Here is a 10882-nt window from a genome sequence, read left to right as displayed (position 1 = left end):
GCAGGAAATACACCTGGGCTCAGCCTTAGGTGCTCCTGCCCTTTGACAGGAATATAGGGCAGAAAACAGACAGAGAAACACAGACTAGAAGAGAGACAGGGAGGGATGGGATGGGGATGGAGCCATTGTCTAGGGCAGACAAGCTTCTTGTGTGGGGGATTGAATAAAAGCATGAGTGTGAACCCAACTCCCTCAATCCCCAATAACTCTGTCCCCCACCCTCACCAGCAGCCAGCCTGACCTTCCAGGACCCTGGCATGAGCAAACGAGGTGTCCAGCCTATGACCATTGGTTGATGCCCTGTTGCTTTAGGGAACTCCTTCCATCACCTCTGCTGAGCCATCACTGCCTGCTTGTAAGCAATCACCATCAGAGCTGGCAGACTGTCCCCCCCTAGCTGGCCCAGGAAGAACTTGTCCTGATGGCTTGGTGCCACCAGCCAACCTCCCATGCCTTTTTCTTTACTCCATGGGCCATACCAAGTCCTGATGGCATATGACTGCCTCTCAAGAGCCACCACAATAATATTAGACTGAATCTTCTAGAAGTTATGCCCCTGCTTCTCTCCCCTTCATCCCTGATAATGTGACTTTCAAATGTGAGGACAACCTGCATGGCTCTGTTAGGGCTGAAATCTGGGTTTTTTTAGCTGATGTCTAATCATGCTAGATGCTGGTTTGTGTTCAACTTAAAATTGCAATCCAGATTTCCTGATGTGCCATGTCTCCAAATTAGATATTGTCTTAAATTTCTCAGGGGTGCAATAAAAATGTTTTCAGAGTAAAACAGTAACAGAAATGAAAAGCAAGCTGTCTTGAGTGTACGCAAGATATAAAACTCGGTGAATGCAGATAAAAGGACAGATTTTATGCAATGACAGCCCAAGATCAAGAAACTGAAACAGGTAAGTGATAAACATACCGAAAACATAAGGTTCCTTGGTATTAAGAAAACATTAATTTTATCTTGCATACACAAGCAGAACTGAAGAAATTAAAATATTAAAGAAAGACTGGCAAATGCTGAAAATCATGTAATATAATATTTTGTGTAGATTTACTTTGTAGTATTCAATTTCTCTTTACAAAGTCCTACCTCAGTTTGCATCAAATTCTATCACCAAATAAGAGTACTTTCAACAGGTTCATGCTCTTTTGATTCATACACAGGCAAAAACTTAAGTAGAGCTCAGGCTGGAAACGTATCTAAATAATTTAATTTGTAATTAACTTGTATGAAACCAGAAATAAAAAATTGAGAGAATGTATTATTTGATAAGTGAATCTAGACATTATAAGGTATAAAAATATGTTTGGTTGAGCTAGGAACCTGTAATATTCTCTCTTAGAACCTTCCCAAACCCTCATCTGGTTTAAAGGCTGCAATCCTGTTCACTAAGTACTTCAGAGGTTGCCTTCAATTTTTCTTCATTCATCACTAACGAAATGACCTCCTTTGGAAGAAACCTTCACTTTCCTCACAGTGACATTGTGCAAAACCTACAAGGCTGTGTTTGGGTAACTTTAATGTTTGTTGATCTAAATTAATTTACACTATACTAATTTTTAAATCTCATACTGTTTTATCTCCAACTCCTTGATTGTCTTGCTATAGGAGAAGGCAAGAAATGTTGGTAGGGATCTGGGGAAGGTGATGGGAAAAGACTGGGTTTTTAGCCCCAGCTTATTCTGTGAACTTTCTCCCAGTTTGCAAACAAAGGTTTTAGCTCCGTGTTCAAAGCAGGAAGGATGAGAACTCTGAGTTGCAATGGAAAGCAGGAGTGTGTTTATACCCTGTGGTGGAGTGCCAGAGGAAAGGACTTCATCATGTTTTCTTTAAACAAGCTTGCATGTGTGCAGGAGTGCAGCAGCTGTGGGATCAGTGCAGGACAACTACTGTGCTATTTCCTCGTTACCTCTGGCCTGGGAGGACAGCCTTGGGTCCTGCCAATGATCTTCCCAGCAGCATTCCCACAGCAGCGTCTGAAGTTGGCTGAGAATCCAGAGGGGCTTCCACATGGTTGTGTTGCTGTGGGATGACAGCTGGTACCCCTTGAAAATAATTTACATGGCAGAAAGGACTGCTGAGAGACATGCTGGTGTTTTTCCTTTCCTGTGGAGATGGTGCTTAGGAACTTAACGCAGGCCTTTCAAAGTGCTATCTTCTGTCAATGCTTCTTCTTACCTTCAGTACTTCTCATTCTGTTGTAATCCCAAAGCCCACTGAAGTCCATTGCAGGATTCCACTGGCCTGTGTGGGTTTGGGACCATATTCTAGCATATAATTTATCTTCAAATGTACTAGAAATGGACAAACATGAGCATAAGTTATGCCATGTCTCAAGCTGAGCTGCTTTTCATTCAAATGTTTTGAAAGTGGATAAATGACAACATTTAAAAAAAAGAATCTGAATGTATTTGACATTCTCAGTGAATTTAGCATAGCTAATGGCATTCTAAGAGTGTTGTAATTTTTATCTTGTACCCTCATGCATTGTTTGGGCCAGGGAGAGTCCCCCCCTTCCAGCTTTTGACCAACATGATCAAGCCACTCTTATTACTTAACTCTTCACAATGATTGGTTCATTGTGAGCCACAAAGTTTGCAGTGTTGGATCCCCAGCTGTCACAGCTCAGCATCTTTAGGTAATATTTGTTACAATGACAGCATTATGACAACTGTTAAGGTAGTATCTATGAGAAATCAACTAATGTTGTTGTCAAGTGAACCAGTAAGATCATTGTTACTAGTTACAGGTCACAGGCCCTACACTAATTTTGGATTGTGAGGAACAATGCTTTTAGGGTTAAAAATGCTTCAAACAGGTATATGAGTCAGAAGCTGATGTAATTTTTATTCATTGGCCTCTCAGAAGGAAGCATTGAAAAACACTTGAACTTCAAATGTGGCTCTGGAAATATGCTCAGTGAAAAGGAAGATTTATCAAAGTGAGGGAAGGCAGTGGTTGCTGAGAGATAAATTCATTGTTCTGAAGATCCTGACTATCCCTCTGCATATGTGACTCTGGTGAGATTCTGACTGGGTGGGATTTTAGACGGTGGAAAGCAGGGGACCAGCCAAATGATGAAGAGCAGTAACAGATCAATTTTTAACAATGAAGTTCCATAAATATTCTTTTACCTGGCTGTAGGAAACTGTCTGTACTTAAGGTGGCTGTCTAGAAAATGAAGTATTTTAAAGAGAATTGTTGTCCCATGATCAAGGAGAGCTGTCAAAACCACTTGGCAAATAAACAGACAAAGTAATTAATGCCAGAGATATTTATGTGTCATTCCTAAGGAGAAAACATTAAACCTAAGGAGAAAAAAAAGTCATGCTGAGTGTATTTGAGAGTCTAGCACAAGTTGCCACACAAGTTTTGTGAGGCAGAAGGGATGGGATATAAAGAGCTCAGAAACTGGGCTCTAAAATTGTATTTCCCTGTCATTAAGAACAGAATAAATGTGTCTCTCATTTTTGGTCAATCAGATCCACCCTAAAACAAAGCTCTTTTAAAGTATTTTATGGGTTTCTGGGTCTTATTTCCAGCGTGGCTAGTCATCTCCATTGCCCTCAAACTTCACTACTTCAAGGGCTATACTTGTTGGGATTTACTGTCACACCTTTTTTCTTAGACAGCCATCTAATAAATGGAGGCAAAGAAGAAACTAAAGATCAAGATTTTTTAAAATTCCTTATCTACAACTTTCTATGTGCTGAATCAGCATTTCTCCCAAGATTCCTACCTGTTTGTGCATGATTTTTTTGTAACCTACTACCTTCTTTTTCCTTCTGGCTTTGCTGTCTAGCTTAAGAACTATCCGAATGGAACCCGAAGTGTCTAGTCAGGCTCATGGTAATGACTGAGCAGTAGGATGAGCTGCAAGTCTCCTGAAAGGAGCGGCAGGGGAAGCCAGTCAAGAGTTTCTTAGTGATAGGAGAATGATGTCAGTGTTTAGACACATCTCAAGGTGATGCCAGCAGCTCCCAGAGTGTTTTGGACATGGAACAGCAAGGTGAGAAGGGACACTTCAGTTTCTTCCTTTGCCATTTAGCTCCCTGTCTCCTTTTTTTTTTGCTTGAGAAAGAAATCACAAAAGGAGCAACAGAGGTGATAGCTATGGCCTTATCCCTGTTGCCTCCTTTGCCTAAGGAGGGACACTTGCAGCCAACCAATTTCGTTCCAAGGTTTTTTTCCTCCTCTAAAAGTCAGAGAGGAGGAGAGGGAAAGTAGCTGCACCGCTTGATTTTCTCACCCGTAAATACCGGCTTAATGTTTGCTTACTTGAACAGTTTGTCAAGAAAAAATCAGCCCCTGACAAGCAGGCTGAAGCGCAAGGGACTCGGAGCGCTGCGGGGGTGGAGGTGGCGCTGGCTCCTCCCCAGGGAGGGAGGCAGGACGCGGGCAGAGCCGGCCCGGGCTGGGCGCTCCGGCAGCCTCGCCCCGGGTGCGGGTCAGCCCCTCGGGGCTCCCGGCCCCGGGCGCCATTCCGGCCCTGCCGGTGCCATTCCGGCCCTGCCGGTGCCATTCCGGCCCTGCCGGTGCCATTCCGGCCCTGCCGGTGCCATTCCGGCCCTGCCGGTGCCATTCCGGCCCTGCCGGTGCCATTCCGGCCCTGCCGGTGCCATTCCGGCCCTGCAGTTGCCATTCCAGTCCCAACAGGTGGCAATCGCCGCCCGGCTCCGCTCCCCCGCCTCCACCGAGCACCTGCACAGAGGGCTCTGCCTGCCGAAATCCCCCGCATCCAGCAAAGCCGGCCCCTTAATGCAGCTTCCTCTGCACAAGCTGCCGCCTTTCAGGTTACAGAACATTTCCTGAGCCTGATATCATTCTCTGCTCCATACCAGAAATCTGAAGTAGAAGTAAGCAGCCGTAAACTATGGCGAAAGCCATGATGTTGTCTCAGAGACATTTACCTGGAGTCACACCGAGGTCCTCAGGCCTTTGTAGGTTTTAGTCCGATGCAGGATTTGCCTGTCTTGTTCTGTTTTCATTTCCATATTTGTTCCTGAGGTATGAAAAAATAAATAATCTCAGAAAATGAAGGAGTGTCTGTGTGGAGAACAGTGCTCTTAGTGAAGCTAAGAGTTCATGCATTGCCATGGAAACGTTCACATCCTAGCAGCAGCTTATTGATAGCAAGATGACATGAAAAGACAAGAGCTGATGCCTTTGACTCATGGGAAAACAAGCTATTCTGCATTTCTACTTCTCTACCTTCTTTTCTTTTCCAAGAGTGTACAGTGGTTTAACATAAAAATTCCTAGTGGACATTTCTTTTCATAACTGTTTGTGGGTTTCTGTTGAAACATTACTTGCTGAGAAAAGTTCATACATTTGAATTATTTTAGTTGTCTATCCGACCAAAAAAAAAATTAAAAAATTAAAATACAGCAAAGAAACACAAAGGCATTGAACTATTCTTTTCTTTAGAAATGTAGCAAGATGTTTTTTGATTAACTGAAAACATGTAGAAGGTTAATTCAATGTTTTCTCTCCATCTCTGCATTTCCCAGAACATTTGCTAAGGCTGAAATCATTAGGGTGTCATTTGGTGGGATGCAGGGTGGAATCATTTGTGGTATGGTCTGCGTTCCTCATGATGCCCAGGGAATGCATGTGCTGGGAAGTACTGAAGGTCTTTATGTGCCTTTGGGTATGGGTGGGCAGAGCAGCACTCAGGTGCATTTGCTGAGGAGGTGCATTTCCTTTATATTCCTGACACAGTGTGGTACAAGAAGCTTCACCCCAGTGAAGACAGAGTACCACAGCAGTCACTGTGTGTGGAAGGACATGTCTTTGAGAGCAAGGATCATACTGTTGTTAGCACTGTTGTTAGCACTGTTATTATTGCTAGTAAGCACAATGGCATTGTGGAGTCCCAGTTGTAAAGCAGGATTTAAATGTGACTTGTTCCACACAGATGCGGGAGGTGTTTTTACCTGGGAACTTACAATTAGTTTGTTTGCCAACGTGATTATTCTTTGCTAAGTTATTCATTGCTAAGAAGAAAACCTAACAATTCCTTTATTAATTGTGTGTGTGAGTGTGCATTTGTGTGTGTGTGTGGGTGTGTGTGTGGTGGGTATATGATTGTTGGAAATGTTTCTGTCAAACTAGGTATTCCAATAACCCTCTTGGAAAATCAAGAAATGTATTATTTTGTTTGGTACATAGCATTAATATAGTGTAAGCATTAGTTTAAGAGCTTTGCTTAACTGGATCCATATAAAGGACTCCCTGAACATTACATTTATTGTGAGAATAACAGTGAATCATAATATTTTCACAGCTAATAACAACCACTTTTCACAAATGTGACCCTTTAGCTGTACATGAATTAAAAAAGGAGCTAATGAAATATCCCAAGAGTATTAGTGATGTTTACAAACCCTGAGTTTATAAATCCTGCTTATTTACCTACCGTTTTTGATTTAAATAAAATAGACTTTTGTGCACTTTTTGTTCCTTTAGCAATATTTTCTCCTTGGAAAATCACCAAGGACTGCTTGGCTGATCAACAAGCAGGCTGATGTTTTGATACTACCATTGCATTAGGTTTACAATAAATGAGGAAACTAGTGGAACCATTGTGGGAGCAGTTAGAAATGTGTGAATGAGAGGAAGAATACAATAATGCCAGCAATATAACTGGAGATTTTTATGCTTGCTGCTTAGGTGCCGGATTTCTAAAGAGAGAGAGGGAGAAGCAGCATCTAGAAAAGGATGATGATAACTAAAGCAGGACATAGATGGACCCTATAGTGGGGTCATTGTTTTCACCCTAATGCAAACAGCACTTGAACAAACTTGATACCTCCTGTCCTGACCTGGATTTCCTCCAGTGCCAACTGTTACTGCATTTCCAGGGCAGGATTTATGTGAATTACAAGGTGGAGGACTCTGATCAGCTCCTTACTTGCTTCCCAAGAGTAAATAAATAAATCAGAAGTAATCCTGAGAGCAGGAACTAGACTTGCCAGGCTCTTCCCAATTGACACTGACTTTAGCATGGTCTCCCTGGGACCCCTAGATATCATTTCAGGTCAAGGTTTGAGACAGGTGGAAGACATAGAAGTGGGGACTGCCCTAAAGGACTATAGTGGAGCCTCCTGCATTACCTCACTGGTTGCAAAGCAACACGCACCGTGAAATGTGGACCAGGCTCTGCCATGATTTTTGCTTGCTCATTCTTGTATTTGAAATTTTTTCCCATTCCCTGTTCTTGGATGAACTCTTCTTAGAGTTAGGGCAAAGGAAGGCCATGGTGAAGGCCATGGTAAAGGCCTGTCAAGGTTAAGGGCAGGTGTGCATGTGCTTGTGTGAATCTGTGTAACAGCATGTCATCAGGTAGCTTAGATGAAAATGCGTTTTCCCTCCACTGAACTCTTGGAAGTCTTTACAGATTTGAAAAGGTATGTGTTTTGGAAAGGAGCAGGCAGGAAATAGCTGCAAATTTTGCTTCTCTCTCTCCAAAGAAGAATGAGGAAACAGTTCTGCATGTTGAGGTTCATGATTTCTCCCTCCTCACTGGAGAATAATATGAAGAAGTTCAATTCAAGCTTTTCAAGAAATGTCATCAACAAGATTAACTTTCTTGCAGGGGCTGCTGGAATATTAACTTTTTGGATAGAAGTAATTTTTGAATTCTAATAATTGACATTAATTCAGGGCCTGTGGTACATAACTAATGCTTCTGTTCTCCTGATTTCTCTTGATTGACTTCTTGGGATTGATTTGTGAAAATGTCCTTTTCCTTTCTTTCAGTTAAAGGTGTGTTACCTGTTAATAGAAGATTGATTAGTCACCATTAACACCTGGGAATGCCTGTACTTTTATCACTTCAAGCAAACATGTCTACGGCTAGAGTCATAATTATGTGCATTACTGAGACACTTTTTTGCTCTTCTTTTATTATATTTTGACAGAAAATAAATGTCAAGGGAGTAGCACTTGCTTTTTAGCTCTGAAACATTTACATCTGTTGTACATATTTGTCTCCTCTTTGTCACACTATCCTTTCAAATCTTCCTTTTCCTGCCTTGTAGTTAGTGCCTTACCACTGTTTCATGAATTAATGTCAAGCTTTTATACAAAGATTTAGTGAAGAGCAGCTGCAGATTGTCTTCTCTGAGGCTGTAAACCATCTTTGTTCAGTTGCAAAGGCTGCAGTTCAGTTGCAGATCCACTGGAGCTTTAATGATTTATAGCAACTGCAAAGCTGATCAATCTCTCTAACATTTCATCCCTGGCACGTATTTTTTTAGTTAGACACCAGTGGAGTCTCTATCCTGTGTGACAGAAGTAAAAGGCATTAGTAAGGGTTACACATGACTTCAGGATTAGTGTGAGTATTTTAAGTCTGTTTTTCTGGTGTTTGATATGTATCAAACAACTGGGAAGAAAAGATAAAAACTAGGAATGCCAAAAAGTAATTCTGAATTTTTGCAATATGAGAGGTAACATTTCTGTCTGTATGTGTTATTTTTTGTGCAACAGCCGAGGACCAATCTCATCTGCAAGTATCTGTAAATGGCTGAGATACAAAGCAAAAATTAGTCTGGGCTTGTACCAATTTTTAATGAACATAGAGTTTGTCCCACCATTAGCAATCATTTCCATATTCAAAGATGTGTTTCTAACAGGAAAGCTCACTGTTACAAAACATCTCAAGCTAATTAAAAGAACCCAGCTCTAAGGGGATATAGGACAAACTCTCACTGGACTTATGACAGTAAACAACATCTAAGTAGCTGTCAGTGAATCCCAACTGTAAGAATTAAGTCATGTGTGGCACTCTTTCATCTAAGCTGCACTGAGAAGCTGATGCAAAGAACTCCGTGTACTGTGTCATTTCCTTGAGGTGTTATGTTACTTGTAATTGAGAAATACTCTGAGGGAATGACATACCCTCCCTAAGTGATGCTGATGCTTTGGATGTCACATTTCCCATAAAGTTATTACTGAACCATAGCCCTGTTGGGATGTTAGGAGACACGGTATTGCTTTGAGGAACTGTCATACCAGGCACAAACTTCAGGATCCTGCTTGTTTGTTGTCCTTAAAGCTGCGGTTGTCCCTTTTAGAAGCAAGAAGGCATTCTTCTGAGATTTCTGCATGCATAACCATGCCTTTTATCCCTAATACAGGCGTGCAATTCAGGTTGACCTCTGAACTGCTGCTAGTTCTTCTTTCCTAACTTCTCTTCTTTCTAGCACACAATCTGGAACAACACTTCAGAAAGGTATTGTAGCTAGCCTAACATCCCCAGTCCTACAGGGCTTACGATCATGATTTCTGCAATAAATAAAAAATTCACAGAACCCCAGCTGAATGAAAACATGTCACACACTCTATTAACCCTTTCTTCACTCCCTCAAGTTGAATTATTTCTACTTGAGCTGGAAAAATACCTGTTGATAACAGCTATTTTAGTAAGGCTCTTTTTCTCTTTGCACTATGCCTTCAAAAATGACCATTTCCCTAGCTGTGCTAACTTCTGAATATTTGGTTTTAGTCTAGGGCCTACCACTGAAATCAGCTCAACCAAGTTCAGTTGGCTCAACCAAGATTGCACGTGACTTCATGGTTCATTGGACCATTTCTCTGCAACATGTACTTTTGAAAATTGCATCTCATGAATGAAGATTCCGGGTGAGATTCTTGGCAATGGCAGAGAGAACGCAACTGAACTGAGAGGAAAGCAGGAATAAAAACTGGTATGGAGAGACACTGCAGACAGTTTTATCTCCTGCTGGTTTTTTTCTTACTGTTTTTTTTAATGCAAGAAACCAAGCCAACATTTAATGACACCCATTACAGGGTTTCTTAAGCTTCATTTTTCCTGCTTTCCCTCTTTCCTCTGGTATTACCACCTCAGCCGAGCAAGGCTCTGTGTTGTCCAAAACTTTTTTTCCCCAACCTCATTGCTCCCTACCTTCTTTCAGGGAGGTATATTAGGTCTATGAGCAACTTCAGAGGAGTTGTAAGATGGAAGAGGCAGCAGGAAGGCTCAAGTATATGGAGAAACCTTATACCTTACACCTTACACCTTATACCTTATACCTTATACCTTATACCTTATACCTTATACCTTATACCTTATACAAGAAGATAAAACAGAGAGTGTGGCATGTGAAGGACTGGCTACACAAAAGTCCTGGCATCAAAAAAGAGGACAGTGTTAAAGAGGATAGGGGAGACCTTTTGCATGGCAATACGGCAAATGGAAATGTGGGACAACAGAGTTGAAGATGAGCTGTTTTGGCGGAGGGTGAACAGGGGAACCACTTGGATGAGACAGAAGAAGAGGATGGGAGTCAGATGGCACACAGGAAGCTGAAGGAATAAAATGAAGGAAAGCTGTGAGCCCCTGCTTTTGCAACACTTGCTCAACTTTCAGAAGCTGCGATGAGTGTGATCTTTTAGGACTGGGACACAAATGACATCTGGCTACTGAGGTTCTGGATGGCATGAGGGCTAACTGATTATAGTCAAGTTTCCAACCAGTCCTTTTGAACACTGGCTTTTAAATCCACTTACCTCAAGTATTCAAAGATGTGTGTCTAAATTTCTTTTCTACAACCACATTATGCCGTTGAAAGTCAGTTGCTTTTCACCTTAACAGGAAGAGAACATGAAAGGAATGAGAAAACACAGGAAGTCAGTCAGCATAAAAGTCTGAGCAAATGCTCAGTGAACAGACATTTTTACACTTAAAGAGTAGACATTCTGCTTGTGGTTCTTGAGTAAAGCCTTTTTCATGCTTGTCATGACAAGTGAAAAAATAAAAAGAAAACTTAGATTTATTTTTTAGTGTCTTTCGGATATCTGAGAAAGTGCAATGGATTGATTCATTGGTATTTCATGCCTGGCTACTGAG

General features: G+C 41.6%; 1 long non-coding RNA gene across 1 annotated transcript in view; it reads right to left on the bottom strand.

Annotated features, from left to right (window-relative positions):
* LOC108448038 overlaps positions 1–5152 on the bottom strand; it is an 18414-nt gene extending 13262 nt beyond the window's left edge. The window contains exon 1 of the long non-coding RNA XR_001863823.1: positions 4917–5152. This is a non-coding gene — a long non-coding RNA (uncharacterized LOC108448038). The remainder of the gene's footprint in view (positions 1–4916) is intronic.
* Between the last annotated feature and the right edge of the window lie 5730 nt (positions 5153–10882).

Source organism: Corvus brachyrhynchos, unplaced genomic scaffold (genome assembly GCF_000691975.1).
Source record: "Corvus brachyrhynchos isolate BGI_N302 unplaced genomic scaffold, ASM69197v1 scaffold14, whole genome shotgun sequence".
Lineage (NCBI taxonomy): Eukaryota > Metazoa > Chordata > Aves > Passeriformes > Corvidae > Corvus > Corvus brachyrhynchos.
This window is presented reverse-complemented; position numbering and strand designations above follow the sequence as displayed.